At 39.3% G+C, this 9,363-nt stretch overlaps 1 pseudogene; it reads left to right on the top strand.

The window, feature by feature from the left end:
* Positions 1-238: 238 nt before the first annotated feature.
* LOC138175696 (cell cycle checkpoint protein RAD17-like) lies at positions 239-8,898 on the top strand (annotated as a pseudogene).
* The last annotated feature ends 465 nt before the right edge of the window (positions 8,899-9,363 follow it).

Here is a 9,363-nt window from a genome sequence, read left to right as displayed (position 1 = left end):
GAGAGAGAGAGAGGGAGGGAGGGAGGGAGGGAGAGGGAGCCTCCCCTTGCTTTTTCCCTAATATCCTTATCATTCTTCTTACTGTCACATACCATGTGGGAGCCAATCGTGCACTCTCCCGAGTGCAGGGCAAAGGAGTATGTGTTAAGAGGAGTCCGTGTTGATAAGGCACATTCAATGCCACGTTGGCCTTTCCCAACCTGGCAAAGTAGGCTCCCACAGCCCTGCACTCAATGCCATGTCAGCCCTTTCGGCCCGGCAGAGTCGGCCTCCACATTTCCAAGATCTTGCTCCTCAGAGGTCACGTGCACCCCCTCTGACATCTTGTGACTGCCGCAGTGTCTCTCACACTTGCGGCTCCATCATGGGAGGAGGGGAAAGTAAGGTGTAAATAAGGAACAAGAAGAATTAAAAGGCAGGAAGACACCAGGTTATGAAGGGCTCTAAATGCCAGGATCCTCCACTTATATCTGACCCTTCTCCATCATCACTGATATCACAACAGATCATTAGGTCATACAATTATCCCTGGAAAGGACCTTAGAGGGCATCTAGTCCCACTTCTTCGTTTTACAGATAAGGAAATTGATGTTAACTAAATTGCTCAAGATATCAAAGATAAAGCAATAGAGCCAAGATTTGAACCTAGGTCCTCTGCCTCTGTATATGGCATCCCTTTCACTGCATTGAACTCTCTGCCCAAACTCAACTATCTGACTACTGTCACACAGCCTAATGCACAGAGGCATCTCTGTTAGAGATCTCTAGCTAGTTCTGGCTCACACCCATTTTCCCTTTACATCAAATTCATTTTGTTGTTGTTCAGTGGTTTCAGTCACATGACTCTTCATGACATTTGAGGTTTTCTTGGCAGAGATACTGGAGTGGTTTGCCATTTTCTTCTCCAGCTCATTTTTCAGACGAAGAAACAGACAAACAGGGTTAAGTGACTTGCCCAGGGTCACACAGCAAGTAAGGGTCTATAGCCATATAAACTCAGAAAGATAAGTCTTCCTGACTTCAGGCATGGTACTCTGGCCACAGCACCATCTAGCTGCCCCACTCAGATTCATACATCTGACCACTAACTTACATGCTCTGCTAATACCCCATTTACCTACCCATTTACTTAGACATGAGCTTACCACTTTTATAAACTTATGCTTTATTTTGTAATAGAGTTATCTGTGGATTCATTGACTATATATCCCAAATTCTGGGCAATTTGAATTTATATCAAACCATGTGTACCAATTTAACAATCAGAAAACATGACTATGTATAAATATTATAGCTCCTCCACTAGATTACAAGCTCTAGAGGGGCAGGGTCTGCTTCTAAATCATCTTTATAACATCTCCAGAGTGTTACACACTGCTCTGTATATACCAGAGGCTTAATAAATATGTGTCGATTTGCTGTTGAACTTGTTAGAGGCATGGTAGATAGAGAACTGGACCTGGAGTCAGGTCCATTGACCCTAGATATATGACCATGGGCATTTTACCTCTCTGAGCCTCAGTTTTCTCATCTGTAAAATGAAAATGATAGTATCTACCTCATAGAGGTGAGGTTCATATGAGTAAATATGTATAAATCACTTTGCAAACTTTAAAGTGCAATATATGTAAGTAATTATTATCAAACCATAGCTTTCCCTTGGTTCCTATATGGAATCTTCCCTCTCTCAACTTTGAGACTGAGATTCTCTATATGTAGACCTTCCTCCTACTGGCTATAATAGCCACTTACCACCAGAGGGCAATCGTGGTATCAGACATGCTACAAGTGCCTTTCTATCAGTATTCTCCAGGCAGCTATACATCCTGGGTAAGCTTGCACTCTGGTTCTGACATCTGTGTGTACAAAGGTGTGTGCATCTTTATCTGCCAATGAAATCTCTTGACTATGACCCTCACCTACTTAGATATTTTTTCTTTTGCCTGTAGATGTGTGTCTCATTAAATTCTGTTCAACAAGGCTATTACTTTCTAAGCATTTAATTGACTTGGTTAAAGGAAGATGAATCTGTTAACATCAGAGCAATCAGCCCATACACATCCTAGACTGTGACCCTCATTCAATTTGATTTTCATGCTGCACAAGCAACAGAGAAGGCAAAAACCTGAAAGTTCAATTCTTAGTTGCTCCCAGCTGGGTGCTGAGAGATGGGCAGCTGACTGACAGTCAGATATTTTATCCTGGGGGTGAAGGAGCTGAAGGACCATCAATCTTTACCAGCCAAGCTATAGTCCTAGGAAAGGAGCATCTGTGGAAGGAGAGCCAGAGCAGCATGAGGGGACAAGAACATGGTGGTGAATGATAGGAGTTAGGGCTGCAGGGATGAGTCTCTGAACTTGGTTCCACTGGAACCCCACACAATGTAGCAGTTTGTGCCAAAGGGATCATATGGACCTCTCTTGAACTGAGGATGTGAAAAGGGAGAGGCCAAGAGAAGGAAGAAAAAGCCTGACTATGGATTTGGATGCAGGTTGCTTCTGTGTTCTTTGCTAGGTAAATAAAACTTATTCTGTATCTGATAACTTGTTAACCTGAATGATTATAAAGGGAGCCAGTGAATACCCTTGGAAATCTTGCTTTACATAGTCTTCAGATTTATTGGGGCAAGTGAGCAGACAGACACCTTAAAGACTGTCAAAGTGACCCAAGCTTTTTGTTCCAGGAGGGAGCCTTGGATACTATGTTACACGTAGATTTAATATAATATAAGGTACAGAGTGAGAGAAGGAAAAGAGAGATCTAGGAAAAGTGGTCTAAGACTGTTAGAAGAGGAAGGAAATAATTTAGTGGGGAAAATAAATGTGTGTTATTATTTGCAAGATGAAGGCAGCATGGCTGAGCAAATGTCAGGCTGGCCTTGGAGTCTGGAAGGCCTGAGCCTCTAATGCATACTGGTTGTAAGATATTAGGTGAGTCATTAATGTCTCAGTGACCCATGAAACTCTCTAAGACTTTTGATGTAGAAACTCTCAGCACCACAACAGATCAAAACCTGCCTATGATTTAGTAACCTGAAAAACAAGGCAGTCCTGGCCTATACAAATAGTCTATGGTGTTGTTGTTCATCCTTTGTTCTTGAAAAGCACCAATGACATCATGAGGCTGGTGCCTTGACTTACTCATGAAGTGGATTTAAATGAGGCAGAGTTGTGCAAAGCTGTTAGCCTCACTCTTTCTTCCAGAGTCATCGAAGTCCAGTGGCAAAACAAAAGTCAAGAAAACTATCAATGATCCAGGATTTCGTGGATGACCTTGGCCTTTCTAAATTGTCTTTCCCAGGCCTCAGTTTGTCTGAGATAAGACACACGCACAAATAAGTGCAATACAAAATAAATACAATACAAGAGCATATTAGGGGCAAACCAAGCTTAAGGAACAGTTTTATTCAGGAAGTATTGTTGTGTACTTATTTATTATTCATTTAGCAACCAAAGAAGCCCTTATCAAATGTCAATTATGTACCGAACAAAGTATGAGGTGTGGAGGAATACAAAGACAAAAAGCTACCATTAATCAGCTAGGATTTCCTTTGAAGGATCCTGAAGGGATAAAGAGGGGCTGGAACAAGGGAGGATAGGTAAGCAAATACAAGATAATTTTTGATAAGTTTTGAGAGGTAAGGCACTAATAGCTCAAGGAATTGAGAGTTCATATGGGAGCTGACCCCTTGAACTGAGCCTTGAAGGTAGTTAGCTTTGTGCAAAGGAAAGGCATTAGTAGAGTGCAGGCAGTTACTATGGAGATATTTAAAAATAGAAATCTTGTCCTCAAGTGGCTTAAATTCTAAATGAGGAAACAAGAATTATACGAAATACAAGAAGACAAAAGCAAATCTTTGATAATGTAAATGGTGATCCTAGACAATATTGAAAGAGCACATTGTAAAAGAAAAATCAATGTTGGGTGGGGTGAGGTTTGAAGTATATTTTAAAGGACTTGGTGGATATGGATTGGTGAGGAAGAGGCATTTTATCTTTCTTGAAAATTATATTATAAACTCCTTCAGGCAGAGACACTCTTTGAAATCCTGACTAAATTCTGTGCCCTGTAATAAAATCCAATGTAATGCTAATTAATAGACAGAAAGGGACTAAAGTAAAGGACCCCAAGCCATCCTATAAATCAATTTTGCCTAGAATAGAAGGCTAAAACTCTGAAGGCCTGGTCTTCTGTCCTAGATCTCTCAGAAGAGATTATCTTCCAAATAAAATAATTTTTTTCTTCTTAAAAACATCTTATCAATAATTCTAATCCACATTTTGAAACTTTACATGATTCTTTTCATTGAGAGATAATAATCCCTGTGTTTTTTTTTAAGGATGAAGTTTATATGCAGAGGTCAGAGATGTAATCTTTCCTATTTCTATTTTGCTTTATTTATCCCTAAGAATTCTTGGCAGCAGATACAGCTAAGGACTTTCTTCTCTTCTAAAACTCATACATATTTATTGTCACAAAATACAATTGCTTCTTCTTGACCAGCGGAACTTTGAACAAAATGAATTATGAATATTGTTTTATCAAGGAAAATAGTACTGACAATGGAAAAGCAGCCTAAAAGAAAGTAACTCAAAGAACCTCACTCAGGAAGGATTAGAAATACAATATGGCTTTCTACTTTCCTCTATTCCAAAGGGAAGCTCCTGAATAATACTTATGAGGAAAAAAAAGGAGAATGATGATAAAGCTTCATTTATTAACTTCCAGGGTTGGTTTTTTTTTTTCCTCCAGTCCCTAAAATGGGTCTTTGCTTTGGCTAACATTCAAATTGCAAATGGATTTAAAAGGGAGCCCCCCTCCCCACCTCGGTAGGTATAATCACAGAAAGCAAAGTAGATTACAGAGATAATGAACACCTACTATCTAGGTGTTAACAAGGCTGATCCCTGTATGATATGTAAACATATTTCTCTGATGAATTAAAGGATGCAATTGGATTGATTGAGAAAACAAATATGGTTTGACCCTGGGGGTTTTAAATATCTAAACCTTGAAAGGAGGAGATAATGAAGGCACAGAGTAATGAGGTAAGACCCCTGGAGAATTGGAAAGAAAGGATTTCTCTTTTATCAACCATGGTACCTTACAGCATATGTACTTTCCCAGCTGGTGCCAAATCAGGAATAGCAATCCAAGAGTTGGTTGTGTAGGAGACCCCAACAAGGGGGAAAGAGAGAATTTCTTTCCCTTTCCCAGTGACTGTATAACTTTCAAAGGGAGTTACTCAAACTACAATAAGAGATATTCTCTTCATCTGGGAGTAGAGACACATGTTTGAAAAAGGCATAGATATAATGTTACTCCAATGAAAAAGTATCTTCAAGGACCATGATTTCTGGCAACAGAGAATAGTGAGGCTATGGAAAAGATAATAAGAGGTTCCCTGAAAACATAGCTGAGCAAACTGTCCGGTAGAGACACTAAACCCAAGGAAGTTACATGAGAACTCTTTGGATAGGGAAAGAACTTCTATGCTCCACAGGACCAGGAGCAGTGAGTAGCCTTTGCCATGTGTGTAAGCCCACACATTGTCTTACCTCCTTTGTACTCCAGGTCTGATACCACTTTTTCCATGGAAACCATGTATATTTGTGAATGGAGATTGGGGATGGGGAAAAGAGAGAGAGAGATTTTGTAGCAACTGTCTTTACTATGAAATCTTTGTAAATGCCTTTGCTGAAAGCTGATTGCCATTCTACTGTCTAATTGTTAATAGGAAGCATACTGGTGGAGGCTCATTAGCTGTAGTTTTAAAAATAGCTACCCATAAGATTATCCCTAGAAACCGAAGTAGGAGCTACCACCTGAGGACAAAGCTAGAGCTGAAGTGCATGTTAGATAAGTAGCTCAGTGGGGATATTATACATTAAAGACATAAAAGAAAGGATTTTAGGAGAAGCTAGGTGGCACAGTGAATAGAGCACCAGCCCTGGAGTCAGGAGGACCTGAGTTAAAATCTGGCCTCAGACATGTAACTAGCCATGTTAGCTTGGGCAAGTCATTTAACCCCAATTGCCCTGCCCTCCCCCCCCTCAAAAAAAAGGCAAAAAAAATTTTTTTTAAAGGAAAAATTTTATTTTCATGTCCTACTATTACATTCTTGATATGCCCGACACCATTTTGGTTGGCCAAAGTACTAAACAAACATAAGTATATGAGATTCTAAGGAGATTTCTTTTCCTGTTTCTGGGAATTCCTTAGGGTTTTTACTTTTATTTTTTTTAATGTTATTTCTCATGCTAGATGAAGGTATATTTTCCAAATTTCCATTTAGGTTTTAATTTCTTTCAGCATCTTAATCTAGCACTGTGTCATTCACTTTAAAATCGATATCCTTGTCATCTCTGCCCCTCTATAGTTCTGCTTTTTTAGGGCTCCTTCAGACAGTCCTAACAGATATCTAATAGCTTCCTCTGCATCACCCAGAAAGCTGGAAATATCCAGAATGTTCCAAAAGAATTCCAAGTTCATGCCATGGGATGCCCCCTCTGTTGAGAGGCAGGGCTTCAGTGTGGGATCCCAGGTGGCCACACTGAAATGCCACTTGGCTGCCACCTCTGGACATCACACCCCCCCCCCCAAGCCCTCAAAGGGATATGGCAGAATCTCTGCCCTCTGCCTGCAGGTGACTTATACTTTAATGTACTGCAGGTTCTATACTACATATGGGAACTACCGAAGTTTATAATGTCAAGAACTTCTCTTAGATGAAAGGTAGCTTCCACGAAGATAACCAACTGGGTAGAGAGTTCATTTGATGATTTTGTTGGGAACACAGACATCTCATCTGCTCTTGCAACTGTGTCTCTAGGAGTAAATAACTTTCATCAAAGAAAAGATTTGCCCTCTACATTAAAAAGTAGCAAGTGTCTAGTTAGAAAAAAAAAAAAAGAAAACCATCTTCCTCAAAACAAAGTAGTGTTGAAGCAAATTTAAATGAAAATCTGTCTGAAAACGAACCACAGGTAGATAAATATAAACCAGAAACTCAGAATAAACTTTGTAAGAAAAAGCTGAAGAACTTGAAACCTGGTTAAAAGCTAAAGTTTTTGAGAAGCAACCAAAATGGGGTGGATCTATTGTAATAATTACAGGTCCTCCTGGCTGAGGAAAAACAGCATCACTACACATACTAGTTAAGGAGCTCAATACTAAGGGACAAGAATGGATTAACCTTGTTTTTCTAGACTCCAGAAAACATCATATGAAGGATGGGTTTAATCATGAATCAAGTTTCCATATGGTTCCTAATAAGTCTCAGATGACTATTTTTCAAGAGTTTCTGTTGAGAGAAAATAAATATAACAAACGACAGATGCTTGGTGATTGCTTTGCACATTGATAAGAAGATTATTTAGGTTGAGGACATACCTAATCAATTTTATAGATATCCAAGTACTTTACATGAAATACTAAGGAGATTTGTGCAGCTAGGGTGATGTCCTCTTACATTTATAATCTCTGAAGATCTCAGGGGAGACAATAGTCAGAGATTACTGTTACCCAAAGAAATTCGAGAACGGTGTTCTATATCAAACATTAGTTTTGGTACTGTGGCACCAACAAATTATGATGCAAATTCTTAGTAGAATAGCAGCATCAGAAGCTAACGTGGGTAGAGGAAATATTGTTGTCCCTGACAAGCCATCTTTAGAGTTGCTTTGTAAAGGATGTTCCGGTGATATAAGAAGTGCAGTTTTCTTCTTTTAAAGGTAATTCAGGGGAGACCAATTTTGGGTCAAGGATAAAAAAGGATGTCTTCATTAAAATTAGATGCTTAGCTGTCAACAGCAAAGAGAGAGGGGTGGTTAAGTGTCGAAGTGAATAGAGCCCTGGCCCTGGAGTCAGTAGGACTTGAGTTCAAATCCAGCCTAACACAAAATTAGCCATGTAATCTTGAGCAAGTCACTTAACCCCAATTGCCCTACCTTCCCCCCTCCAAAAAGAAAAAAAAAGAGCAAAGAGAGAAAGAGACCTGATAGTACTTTGGAAAACCAAGAAGTTCAGGCAATTGGTAGCAAAGATGCCTCTCTCCTTCTCTTCAGTGCTTTGGGGAAGATATTATATTATGAAAGAAAATATCTAACAGAATTATAATTTCCACAATTATCTTCTCATTTATCAGAGTATAAAAAGGACACATTACTTGTTGAATCTGAGGAAGTTTTGGAAAAGTCACATGTGCCTGGAGAAGTATTTAATTTATACTTTCATCAAAACTATATAGATTTCTTCACTGAAATAGAGGCTCTTGTGAGAGCCAGTGAATACATGAGTATCACTGCCCTCTTCTGTAGTGACTGGAATTCAAGAACTACACTCAGGGAGTACAGTGCATCTGTAGCTACAAGATCTTGGTGGGATGCATTCCAACAAATCCAGAGGTTTTGCTTATTGCCAAAGAGGAGAAGCGAGTTTTCAACCCTTGCACAAATCTCAGCAGTTTCTGATAAATAGAAAGCATTGAGAAAATTGCCTGGCAGCAAAGTCACTTTTTTCCAGTTTCTGCATACCCACTTCATGCCTTCAAACACAGCTGTTGTCCTACCTGGCTATGCTGACTAATCCAATGAGAAATCAAGCTCGGATTGCTTTTATCCAGGATGTTGGGAGGATCCCTCTAAGGAGGATCTTCTTTTGGAAGATTGAAAATGGAAGCTCTCTGCCCCTGATGATGAGACTAATTTTGATGGAGCACCACCTACAAAGACACTTGTACACATGGACAAAATCAAAACTTCAGAGGCTGAAACAGAAGCATCCATCATTATTTCTTCCCCCAAACAGACTAGTGGAATAGATCTGCCTGCCAGCCAGTCACAGCCGACTACAGCACAAGGATTCGTGGAAAAAGAATGTGACAGTGACAAAGTATAGCCAAATAATCTACCTGATGGTCAGATGCTCTTTGACAGATTCATTTATTCAGTGATAAACAAAGTTACTTGAATAAAGTCAATATGCTTTCAGTGCTATTGAAATGATTGTATTGTTAAAAGTCTACTTGTACAGTGTATAGTCCATACTTGCATAGTGCATATAGTATATACACTTGTATTGCTATACAAGTCCATTTATGGGACCGATACCAGGAAAAAATATAAATTCAATCAGGCTTTAAATGTTTAGCTTAAGTCTGAATCCTTTTTAATTAAAGGAGTATTGATAAAATAATCAAAAGACAGACAAATATTTTAATGGAAAAGTTATGACGTTTTTGAATTAGTAAATAGTAAGACCTTTGAAATTATTTTAAAATTTTCCCACTAGTATTTAATTCTATAGGTGTGTTGAACCTGGCCCCATTCTGGGTCCCCTCCCCCAACCAGCTCTCCTTCATGA

Source organism: Petaurus breviceps, unplaced genomic scaffold, assembly GCF_028583685.1.
Source record: "Petaurus breviceps papuanus isolate PSGF00001 unplaced genomic scaffold, PetGlider_PUasm1.0 79, whole genome shotgun sequence".
Taxonomy (NCBI): domain Eukaryota; kingdom Metazoa; phylum Chordata; class Mammalia; order Diprotodontia; family Petauridae; genus Petaurus; species Petaurus breviceps.
Note: the sequence above shows the minus strand (reverse complement) of the source record. Positions and strands in the feature narration are given on the sequence as shown.